This window comes from Nycticebus coucang, chromosome 15 (genome assembly GCF_027406575.1).
Source record: "Nycticebus coucang isolate mNycCou1 chromosome 15, mNycCou1.pri, whole genome shotgun sequence".
In the NCBI taxonomy this organism is placed as follows: Eukaryota; Metazoa; Chordata; class Mammalia; order Primates; family Lorisidae; genus Nycticebus; species Nycticebus coucang.
Genome location: NC_069794.1, coordinates 31,391,353 through 31,404,163, shown reverse-complemented (window position 1 = coordinate 31,404,163; position 12,811 = coordinate 31,391,353).

Genomic DNA, 12,811 nt, shown 5'->3' with positions numbered 1-12,811 from the left:
AAATCTCAAACATAATGTTGAAAGAATTGTCATTATTTTACTATACTTGCTTTTTCTACCCATCTAACCATTCTCCAAGGATTTAAGGGAATGCATCAATTACATTTTGGAAGTGATGAAATTAGTAGTTCAGAAGCATGGCTTAGAATATTAGATCACGGGAAGTGAGAACAGCGAGGAGCCTAGAAGGGTCATATCTGCCTCCCCTGTCTGGCGTCATGGCCACTGTTAATGACGTTTGTGGGTTGGGGCAGCAAAACCATGAAAATAGTTGCTGGCCTGCATGATGTTTTAGTCACTCCACTAATATTCTCATTACTTGCAAATAGTCTATTATCTTTTGCTCCTGGCCTTCCTAACTCACATTCGTTTTTCTAATCCTAACAAGAAAAGGCCAACTTCCTTTGTGCCTTTACTCTCTTTTTATTTTTACCTGGAAAAACTATTTTTTTCTCCTCCTATATTAATTTGATTTACTTCATTAACACCATACTCAGAAACATCCTTTGAAGTCTTTCCTATGTGTTCTTGTTGCTCTTCTGTTTCTGGAGAATTTTCTTTGCGTGTGTGTGTGTGTGTGTGTGTGTGTACCTTTCAAGTCCACAGTCTGTACAATAAAATGGAGCTCTTCATTTTGCAAAGTCTCACCTACTTCAACATTTTATTTGTGAAATGATATCTAAACACCCCACCTACCCCACACCCAAGTGCACTGTAAATCTTTAGCCAGAACTTGTCTGATAGGTGGAATTATATTTACACAAGTTCAGGTTCTCATGACGGGCGAGGAGTTGTCACTGGGAGGTAGGTTCACCCTATATCCCTTTAACTCCATGTCATAATCTTTTACTATGAGATTATACTTTTCTATACTGGGAGGCAGGTTAGGGAAAGAAAACCATAATACAAGTAAGATTATTTCTATCCTACCCATTTATAAGGATTTATTCTGATGGAGATTATAACTGTGCTGTTTGCCAATTTGTTCTCATACTCATTTCTCTACTTTTGATATTCAGCTCTGCATTTTAGACTAATACTGAAAACTATGTTTCTCAGCATTTTTTACCTTTGACTTTCATACAGTTCCCTCCCCTGCCCAGCTCTTGTTTGAATGGCATCTCTGGTACAGGCTGTCTCTTTTATGGCTTCATTTTCTACCTAAAACCATTTCCTTCCATGGTTTGTGCTTTAGCTGAACAGCTTCGTCTTGTTTTAACACTCACCTCAATGGATGGCTTCTGAGATCTGCTCACACCTTCTCATCCCCATAGCTTTTCAGCCTCTCTGATTATGGCAGCTTTTTGCTGTTGATAATCTTTAGGTTGCCTCACAGTCTTCTGTTGGTCTTTTAGCTCTTCCAACACCTCTATATCTAATTCCACATATCAGATTTCTGCTATTGAATGACCTAACACAGGGTCTGTTTTCCTGACTGAACTCGGACTGGAACAATATCAGGGTTTCATATCTCTTCTTCTCCAAGAAGACTCTGTAGTGCTTTGGCGTTTCTGTGCTAGACATACAAAAGTACATAAAAGTGAAAGGAACTTAAGATTTTTTGCTAGATGGAAAAGAGTATTTAGATATGCTGAATTTAGAACATGTCCACTATTTCCATTTCCACCTGAACTTTTTTTGGACTTTTATGTAAGAAACTCCAAACTCTGAAACAGATATGGTTCTCTCACTTATGTTTTGAATGCATTTCTGCATCTTGTACAATGATGTGATGTTTATCTTTTTTTATTATTTGAGTTTCATTGAGGGTACAAAGAATGAAGTTACACTGATTGCATTTATTAGGTAAAGTCCCTCTTATAATTGTGTCCCACCCTCAAGACATGTGCCATACACTGTAACCTGCCATTCACTGCCTCTTCCCCCACTCCCCTCTCCCTGGTCCCTCATCCCCCTGTCCCCCACCTTGATATTGATTCAAGTTTTTCTCTTATGAGGGTATGTATTAGATCATCTACTACTGGCTTCATATTAGAATTGAGTACATTGGATTCTTGCACGTTGTGAGACTTTACTAAGAAGAATGTGTTCCAACTCTATCCAGGTTAATACAAAACATGTAAAGTCTCCATCTTTGTGATGTTTATCTTAATATAGTTAACACAAAAAATAGGTGCTCACCATTACAAAAAAAAAAGAGTCTTTCTTGTTCTTGATGGGGTCCAAAGAGTAGTTAATAGTAAACAATAAGTTCATGTAGGTAAACAGGAACTTTATCTTAAAGGATCTATGGACAGGAAGGGAAAGAACAATAAAAGGACTGAGTCCAGAGACTGGGCTAATCCAGGACATGGTAATCAGACAAACTTTCTCCAGTTTCTCCTCCTTGGCTTCATTTGGAAATTCTATATTTTCTTAGTCACAAATCCTGCATGTGGGCTTTCAGCAGTTGGCAGCTCTCCAATTTAGCACTTCATTTCACACAACAGCTCCAATTTTCAAATATTGACTTGAGAACTGAGTCTCCCTGGTGCCAGCTCAATTCCTAAACATTGTTGTATTTAAAGCTTTGATTATTAGGATGTACTATTAGGAGGATCCAGTTATCATACTAAATTCAAATTCATCCTTATGGAATTTTTTTTATTGCAGTTCACCAAAGACACCATACCTATATGCAGCCCACATGGAGGACGCCAAATCTGTTTTAAAGTATGCATTTATGCAAAAATTTATATTTGAAATGTACTTGAATTATATGCATTATTACTGAGAATAATGGATGTTATGTAACTGAACACATTGTAAATAAAAGTGTGTGCTGCCAGTTCCAAATGAAAACTAATCTGCTTTTATATTTCAGAGGTAGAGCATTTTCATTAGCCTGACATCAGAAGGTGAAGCATTTGATTAGGGCTCTTGGGTGAGGTATCATACATGGCAAAAGGAAAATAAGATTAATATTTATGAGTTGGTAATTGTTTTTCATAAGATGGAATACTATATTACCACATTTTTAAAATGTGAAAAAGACTGACAAACATTTAATAAAATGTTTTTAAAAAATGGATGGAAGTTACTACTGAACTTTACACCCTCGAATCAAGACCTTTACTATGGGAAAGGTCACGAACAAAATGCATCGTAATGACTGTTGCTTCTTACTTCTTTTTCACTTTATTTTCAGATGATTCTGAGAGTAAATTGTTCAGATTAGAAAACAAAAGATCTGTTGGACTTATTCATAAATACCATGTATTTGAAAGTTAAAAAATAAAGCTGGGCAAAGTGAACAAGTATTGGGGAAGGGCTTCAAAAGCAGTTGAAACATTTGCGCAAAGTCTTAACAATGTGGGACACTGTGGGTACAATAGCAATAATCTGATTTGTATTATAATTTTATTTTCCTAAACTGCCTCCCAGTATAGAAAAATCTAATCTCATGGTGAGAGATAGTGATACAAAGTTCAGGGATACAAGTCGGACCTGCCTCCAAGTAATAACTCTTCGAATTATTAGGATGTACTATTAGGAGGATCCAGTTATCAGACTAAATTCGTGCATGTTGTGAGATTCATCCTTATGGAATTTTTTTATTGCAGTTCACCAAAGACACCATACCTATATGCAGCCCACATGGAGGTAATAACTCTTTGAGTTCCAAAATGAGACCCTGAACTTGTGTACATGTAATTCCACCTATCAGACAAGTTCTGGTTAAAGATTTATAGTGCACTTGGGGGTGGGGTATTTAGATATCATTTCACAAATAAAATGTTGAAGTACGTAAGACTGCAAAGTGAAGAGCTTCATTTTATTGTACGGACTATGGACTTAAAAGGTACACGCACGCACATACACACACACCCAGAGGAAATTCCCAGAAACGAAAGAGCAAGAGGAAAACATAGTCAGGAAAAACTTCAAAGAGAGCAGGTTTCTGAACATGGTGTTAATGAAATAAGTCAAATTAATACAGGAGGAGAAGAAAATTGTTTTTCTAGACAAAAACAAAAAGAGAGAAAAGGCGCAGTTCGCCTTTTCTTGTTAGGATTAGAAAAAAAGGATATGAGTTAGGGAGGCCAGGAGCAAAAGATAATAGAATATTTGTAAGGTATTAGAGTATTAGTAGAGGGCCTAAAACATCATGCAGACCAGCAGCTATTCTCATGGTTTTGCTGCCCCAATCCACAAACATCAGTAACAGTGACCATGACTCTGGGCAGGGGAGGCAACTATGACACTTCAGAGGTCACAGTGGATCTGTTTCTACTGCAGATACAATATCAGGAAGGACAGCAGAGGGTGAGACAAGTGTGAGAGCATGGGTCCAGGGGCCAAGGATTTTTGGTGCCCTGCGTAGAAGATAACTTTTTTCCTTGGGCAGAGAAGAGCCATTTGAACAGTTTAACTTGGGGCTCAGTGGACCAACTCTGGTAGTGCTGAGAAAGACACACTGAAAGAGCGTGTGAACAAAATAATACCCATAAGCTATTGCAGTAATCAGGGAAGAATGAATGGGCCCTGAATTATGAAAGACAGTGCAGATAGGAGGGATAAGTGGAGAGGTGTGGGGGGAGAGAATTAAATATTTAAGAATGACAACTGATGAATATTATTTACATTTCTCTTGATATACAACTGGCTTTAATGCATATCAGTAGAAGTAAAACTTGGATAAATGTGTGTAGGCAACACATAAAAATTTTTCAATCATATATTTGAGTCCCATTAGAAAACAGGTATACTTAACACAACTAAAGAATCTTATCACCAGAAAAGATATTAGCAATATTTCAGTCTTATTTCTTCCACCTATTCATGAATCTGACAGGTGGTCATTTAGTCTTGGTTTGCTCCTGCAAGTGACTATCACCTGTCTCTATAGGATGCCCTTCCATTATTGCACAGACCATATTAATTAGTCATTTTCCTCCCGTGTTAATCAAAAATTTATGCTGGTGAAATTTCCACCCATTGGTCTTCTGCTTTGTGATACCAAGACAGAATCTAAAGTCCATTTTGTCTTGCTGTTCTTCAGACACGTAAAGATGCTTATACTTTCCCCATTAAATTTCCTTTGTCTGGTCACCCACAGCTAGTTCTTTTATATCCTCAAACTCTGTTCATTCAAGTTATCTTTATCTGACGCCAATTCCATTCTTGGAATGTGGTGCTCTGAATTCCACAGCATTTTAAATGTGATCAGATCAGTACAGAGATGAGGATCCCCGCCCAGTGGAGCAGCATTTGTAAGTATCTCCCAAAGCCTTAACGTTTGTTCTTCAAGTTAGGTACCCACATCCTATCTTTCCCTTACTGCTTTCTCCATATTTCTATCATGTGGTCCCTGCCTCCTTCAAAATTTGATAGAATTATTATGATGGATAGGAGAACTTGAACTATTATTAGAAATATTTCATTTTTGTTAGCATTCAGATGATCTCAAATCTTTGGAGAATGGAAAAGAAACATTCTCACAAAATCTTTGGTAATGCTTTAACTCCTATGAACCACAGTAAATGACTCCTTGTGGAGCAATTATATTAGTATTGGGGCAAGAGAATTCAAGTGTAGGGGTGAGATTGCTGAGTTAATCCCAAAATATATGGCTCCAGAGGTGGGAGCTGTCTGACTCACCAGCTTATCAACAATTAAGCAATTTGCTATTTGATACTCACACCTTTCATTTATCATACGTCATTCATTCTTTCATTCTTGTTTAGCTAGCACATAACTGATTCCCTCTGTCCTCTAATCATTTACTCATTTTTACTGTTTTATTTTGAACTCCTTCCAAGTTGTCTTTGTGTATCTATCTAAATGCCCAAACAATATCTGACAATATTTTGATAAATATATTATTATTAACCACTCACTGAGCCTCATCATGTTTAACTCTATGCATGACCTTCAAAAACTTTCAGTTCCCAACTATCAAGGAGTTTTCATTCTAGTAGGCAAAGTGCACAAATATGCAAGCTGACTTTAGATCACGCCTCATGCCTTTCCTAAAGAATTCTGAAATAACTTTCAAGGCAACAATATTGACATTTTCTGTCTTTGAATAGTTTCATAAGGAGGCATGTAACGAGGAAAAGTAGCAAATTAACCAAGGTGTATAAGGCTGGCCCACATGACACTGGCACTAAAAAATTAAGTTTAGGCTGTTGCTATCTAGAGAGTGTTTGCTGATCATAGTCTGCAAGTAAGATATTATTGTCCAAAGGTGGGATGCATTTTAAGTTCAGACACTATTCTGGGGAAATAACATACTCCATTCAAGGGAAATTATAGCTACCCACCACCCTCAATAGTACCAAATGGAAGAGAGCATTCAAGGAAAAACCAGCTGTCAGGAAGACTCCAGGCATCACTCTCAGGTTAGACAGAGTGCTGCAGTGTTTTGCAGAACATGACAGAAGAAAGCCAACCTTTCACAGGAATCAGTGATAAAAGCTTTTATTTTTTAAAGTTTGTACTTTCAGCAGCTGCTTGAGAGAAACCAAGATTCAATAATAAGCAACCAGAAGCAAGAAATTGACTTTATAGCACACATTGGAGCAATCCTAAGAAAACGTGGGGATGCTGACTCAGTTGGAATTCTCCTCTTTCTGGTTACTGACTAAAAATTTGTTAATGCCCTATCCTTCCAATGGAACTAAAATTAGGTATGAAAAATTAGGGTATCTCAACTTTGGCACTATTAATGATTTGGACAAATAATTTTTAATTCTAAGGATTGTCTTATGCATTGTAGAATGTCCAGCAGCATCTCTGGCCTCCCCCTGCTAGATCCCAGCAGCATCAGTTACACAAACTTGAATAAGTAAAACTCAGTTTTCTCATCTGTAAGATGAGGATAATAATAGTGGTTATTTCATACAGATGATGTGAGAATTAAAGATGCTATGTGAAATCAATTAGTAGAGCACCTACCTCCATATGGCAAATCCAGAACGTATCTAAACTATCTTTCTTTTGGTTTCTATGTTGCTTGCATTACAGAGCCGGGGTTCAAAACTTCTCAACACCTTCCTTGATCAATTTCTCAAATCAGAGATCCTTTCTGATGTTCTTAAAATTGAAACATGGATTATATGAAATTATGTAATTCTACTCAATATTTTTTGCCTAAAAGAAGACAATCAGGAAAAATGACTCAGGTGAGACAGATTGTTGTCATAATGGGACTTACTCCTCCTCAATGGGCAATATTTTACTCAAGCTTAAAAGGAAAAGAAGATATAGAAGTCTGGTTGAAGAAAAAGAAAGAGCATCTTTTGTTCAAAAGGGTTTTTTTATAGAGTATTCTAGATTCTAAATTCCAGAGAATAAAGATAAGTGTCTATATGAAATTCATACCTGCCTTGAACTGTCATTTGATGGTAATGAGGAATAGCCAAATATTGTGGTTTGAAGAAAACACTTTATAATTTCATTTGTTTCTTTTTTGTTGTTGTTGTTTTTTGGCCGGGGCTAGGTTTGAACCTGCCACCTCCAGCATGTGGAACCGGCGCCCTACTCCTTGAGCCACAGGCACCGCCCTATAATTTCATTTGTTTCTTAAAAAATTTATTCCAGAAACTTTTGTTGAACCAACCTATTAAGTTTAGACTTAGGAAAAATCATTTCAGTCAAACACTAACACCGTGTGGCTACGTATGGGTGAGTTTATATTCTACCATCAGATTATATTTCTTCTTTCTCTTCATCATTTCCTATTCCCACACACAAATAGGAGGAGGCTCCAAGGTTGCCATTAATTACTTCTCTCTTAGGGTTTATTAACATACAAAAAGGAAACACCTAATTAGAGTAAATAATAATGTTTTTTGTTTTTGTTTTTTGATTTTTGTTTTGAGACAGAGTCTCTCCTTGTTGCCCTCAGTAGAGTGCTATGGCATCATAGCTCACAGTAACTTTAAACTCTTGGACTAGAGCTATTCTCTTGCCTCAGCCTCCCGAGCAGCTGGGGTGACAGATGCCTGCCACAACCTCAGCTATTTTTAAACATGAGGTCTCACTCTTGCTCAGTCTGGTCTCAAACGTCTGAGCTCAGACAATGCACCCACCCACCTTGGCCTCCCAGAGTGCTAGGATTACAGGTATGAGCCACAATTCTTGGCCCTGTAAATTATAATTTAATAGAGTATATTGGCTATAAAATTAATTCAAAATTGCTGGGATATGAATGATGACAAAGATTTGGTATCCTGCTTAAGTAAAAACAAGAGAAGGGTAGAGAGAAGTCTGTGATCATGATAAATAGTAGTTTATCCATTTAGAAGTCATCCGAGACATGCCAGAAACATCAGTATTAAGCCACATCTTCAAGGCTGCTGTGATCTAAATGATTGTGTTTCCCTAAATTCCCACATTGAAATCCTAACCTTCAAGGTGATGGTATTACAATGTGGAACCTATGATAGGTTCCAATTTGTGCCACTTTGGGAATAATGTTCTCATGAAAGAGACCATGGAGAGTTCCTTCACCCCTTTCAGTGTGTGAAGGTTATGGTGCAAAAATGGTGACGTAGGCAGACCCTCACACTGAACCTGCCCGCAACTTGATCTTAGATTCCTAGCCTCCAGAACTGCAAGAAATAAGTTTCTGCTGTTTAGAAGTCACCAGCTGATTGTATTTTCCCATAGCAGCATGAATGAAGTAAGATAGGACCTTAATTAGAAATGTTGAAAGTACAAAAAACAGAGCACCGACTAAACTCTAAGATGTATAAATTGAATAGATACCTTGAACATAAGAGAAGATAAAGAAATGGGACAAAACTATTTCTAAAAAAATAGCAATATCAAGAAATAAAGAATGTCAAAATGGGAAGATGAAGTCTAATATATTTGGAAGCAAGTTCATTTAAAAACCCCTATATTTAATTCCATTCCATTAATAATGCAGCACATCTGGGAAGAAGCATTTGGAAGGGAATAGTACTTAAAGAGATTTAAATATGATCATGATTAAACCCCAAAAGTAGATATAATTTTGCAATGTGAATTTGGAAATATTGCAAATTTGGAGCCCAGCTCCAATGTGAGCTGGACTGCATACTCTGCCATTCATTTTCATATAGAAAGTGAAAACTATTTTTTGAGTATTCTAGAGTGACAGTTGCCCTTGGTCAAAAATTGAAATGAATTGGAAGAGTTTCCAATAAAACTACTTAATAGATACACTGAAGAATAAGGTGAATAAATGTAAAACAAAACATGATTGCTAATGAATAAGATGACCCTTTAAAACCAATGAATTCAGTGTAAGGTGTTGTGTTAGGCATTGCAGTCATAAAGATCAGTAGTAAAGACAGAATAAATAAGTTACAGTTCTTGCCCTCAGAGACATTAAAATTTAGTGAGTAAAACAATTATTTACGCAAAGCAGTACAAGTTAATGTGTGGATGTACAGAGTAGGAAGGAATTCAGTAATTCTATAGAAATATCAAGAAAAGCAATAGTTAGGGGCATTTGGAAAGGTAGATAGGTGAGGTGTAGAAGGACTAAGGAAACAGAATGGGTGAAGGTGGTGGGCAGAGCATACAAAAGGGGCAGGATGGAGGACAGGTGGAGGTCTAGCTGGACAAAAGGAACAGGATGGCAATGGCAGACACTCTCTGAGGGAAAAGGTCATAACAAATGGATTCTCACAGCAAAGATCTGAACAGTTCTTTTAGCAAAAGCATCACCATTCTCATAGAGAAAAAAGTGATTTCAACTTGGAGATGAAAGTGTTTAGACTGACTGAATAGGTAGAAATAATAGTGTTTTCTAAATGCTGTAACTGCACATTTTATAACTCAGGTGATAGTAATTGAGAAAGCATGTTAACCTAAAGGCACTGTAGACTCAGTAGAGGTGGGGAACAGGTTTGAAGTGAGATGTGAGTAAATTCTGGCTCTGTAACTTTCTACCTATTGATCACAGGAAAGTAATTTAGACTCTGTGAGCTTAAATTTTGTTTCTTCTAAAAACAGAATAATTCTACCTTCTTAGGTGATATTGTGGCTATGTTTTAGTGAAGTGCCTTTTGTGAATCTTTTGTCAAAGTGCTATTAACATAGTAAATGCTCAATCAGTAATACTCATAGTATTTTTATTATTTTTATTGTTTTCTAACTATATAATAGTGAGGCTTAAGGGGAAGAGAAGGTGTGGGTTGGTAGGGGGAGGGTTAGTAGGGAGACCACACCTATGGAGCATATTGCAAGTACAAGTTGGATCTATCAGGTGTAGAACACAAAGTCTTAACACTATAATTGGGTGAAAGCTATGTTGATTAGTAGGATGTAAGCCATCCAATTTGTACAAATAATCAACACATTGAATCCCATAATGGCATAAATGTAAAAAGAAGTTAATAATTTTAAATATATTTTACAATCGAGCATTGGTTTGTGTATTCTTTTAAATTTATTACCTTTTCACAAAACAAACAACTAAGAAAAAAAGCATTTGTCTTTTGAACCTACTGTGACTGCAACCATATCAAGAACACAGTGGCAGTAGCCTCTCAGAAATCTGGAGAGTTTTATCTCTTCCTTTATGTTCCTACTTAAGGCCACTAGATGATGTGGACCCCAGAAAGAATATTCATCATGTCAAGTTTAACATCACATACACAATTGTGAATCAATTTCACCTTCCAAATACTGGGGTTTCATTCCTTCATAAAGGAAATGGTTTCTAATTGACATTCATTGACCAACTTGGTATGAATAGCATCAAATTAGATTCAAAGTACACTGAAAATGCTTGAATCTATTTGAAATATCTTGAAAAGCTAATGTTTTCTTTAGTAAGTAATCTAACACAATGAAGCATCTTTCAATTTAATTTAATTTGAACTTCCATGTTTAATTTCTATTTGCTACCAGCCACCATGTGAGTGGAAATGAGGGAAATTCATTTCTGGGCTTTTCATTCCTCACATCTTTTTTTTTTTTTTTTTTTTTTTTTGTAGAGACAGAGTCTCACTGTACCGCCCTCGGGTAGAGTGCCGTGGCGTCACACGGCTCACAGCAACCTCCAACTCTTGGGCTTCCGCAATTCTCTTGCCTCAGCCTCCCGAGCAGCTGGGACTACAGGCGCCTGCCACAACGCCCGGCTATTTTTTTGGTTGCAGTTTGGCCAGGGCTGGGTTTGAACCCGCCACCCTCGGCATATGGGGCTGGCGCCCTACTCACTGAGCCACAGGCGCCGCCCCCCCCTTTTTTTTTTTTTTGTAGAGACAGAGTCTCACTTTATGGCCCTCAGTAGAGTGCCATGGCTTCACACAACTCCTTTGCCTAAGCGATTCTCTTGCCTCAGCCTCCCGAGTAGCTGGGACTACAGGCGCCCGCCACAATGCCCAGCTATTTTTTGGTTGCAGTTCAGCCGGGGCCGGGTCTGAACCCGCCACCCTCGGTATATGGGGCCGGTGCCCCACCAACTGAGCCACAGGCGCCGCCCCATTACTCACATCTTGTTTAATATATCTCTTAAATCCATCCCTATCCTCTTCCAATCCATGGTTTCCTCCTTATCTCCACACACTATAGGTCTTCAAAACCTCCCAGTTTCTCCTTCCTTATTTCATCTCTTTCTCCTTTGATCCATTTAGTGACATCACTGTGGGGTAAAACACATGCCACCTTCCCACCTCACATATGTTTAGAGTTCCCATTGCTTCTAGGAAATAAATAGTTGACTTCCTCATCCTACATGAAAGACCACATGTAGCCCAACCTATCTAACCTGTCCAACTCTAACACTCTCCCTCAACTCCGGGTTGTCTCTGCAGTGACTATCAAACATCCGTGTTTCTACTTCAAGTCTCATTTTGACTGTTATTTTCTTCCCAATCAAGAGGTTCTCCCCTATCAACTAAATCCCACATATCCAAAGGTCTATCTATGTCCAAAACCAATAGGATTTTAATATCTTATGGAAGAGACCCTGGTGTGCCCCAGACATGATTTTGAGGTCTAGCTCCATTATCTACTTCAATATAAACCTTGGGAAATTACTTAATTCAGTTACTCTAATCTAAAAAATTACTAAAATAATAGTATTACTTTCTTCATAATGTTGCTTTGAGGGCTAAATAAGATAATGCAATTATACCAGTTCCCAGCATAAAAGGTAAGTGAATACTTGCCATTATATATCTTTTTTTATGATTTAAATTATTTTTCTAAATTTATAGTTTATAAAAGTTAGCTATCCAATATTATCACAACTAGGTAAAAAAATATGCTATTTAAGAAAAAAATTGCAAGATATGTCCTAAAACATTAATAACTGACATGTTTTGGGGTGAAATTATGAATAATTTTGCTTTTTATCTAATTACATATACCTTTAATATTTATGTCATTGATATGCTTAGTTTTAATTATTGAAATAATTTTTCTTTTAAAATATTTAAATTGAAGTGACATACAATAATAAATGTTGGTATGAGTGTGGAGAAAATAGAACCCTCACATATTGCTAGTGGGAGTGTAAAATAGTGCAGCCATATGGAAAACAGTATGGCAAGTATCACAAAATGTGGAACTAAGAGTGTTACATGACCCTTCAATTCCATCCTTAGATATCTACGTGGTAACATATGTCCACACAGGATATTTGTAACATATTGCACAAATGTTTATATCAGCATATGCATTGTAGCCAAAAAAGTGAAAGCAACTCAAATATTCAAATGAAGAATAAATACATCAGATGTATTATGTCCATGTGAGTACTATTCAGTATGAAAATGAATAAAGTGTTTATGTATGCTACAACCTGGATGAACTTCAGAAACATTCTGCTAATAGGGAAGAGCCAGACACAAATGATTCCATTTAT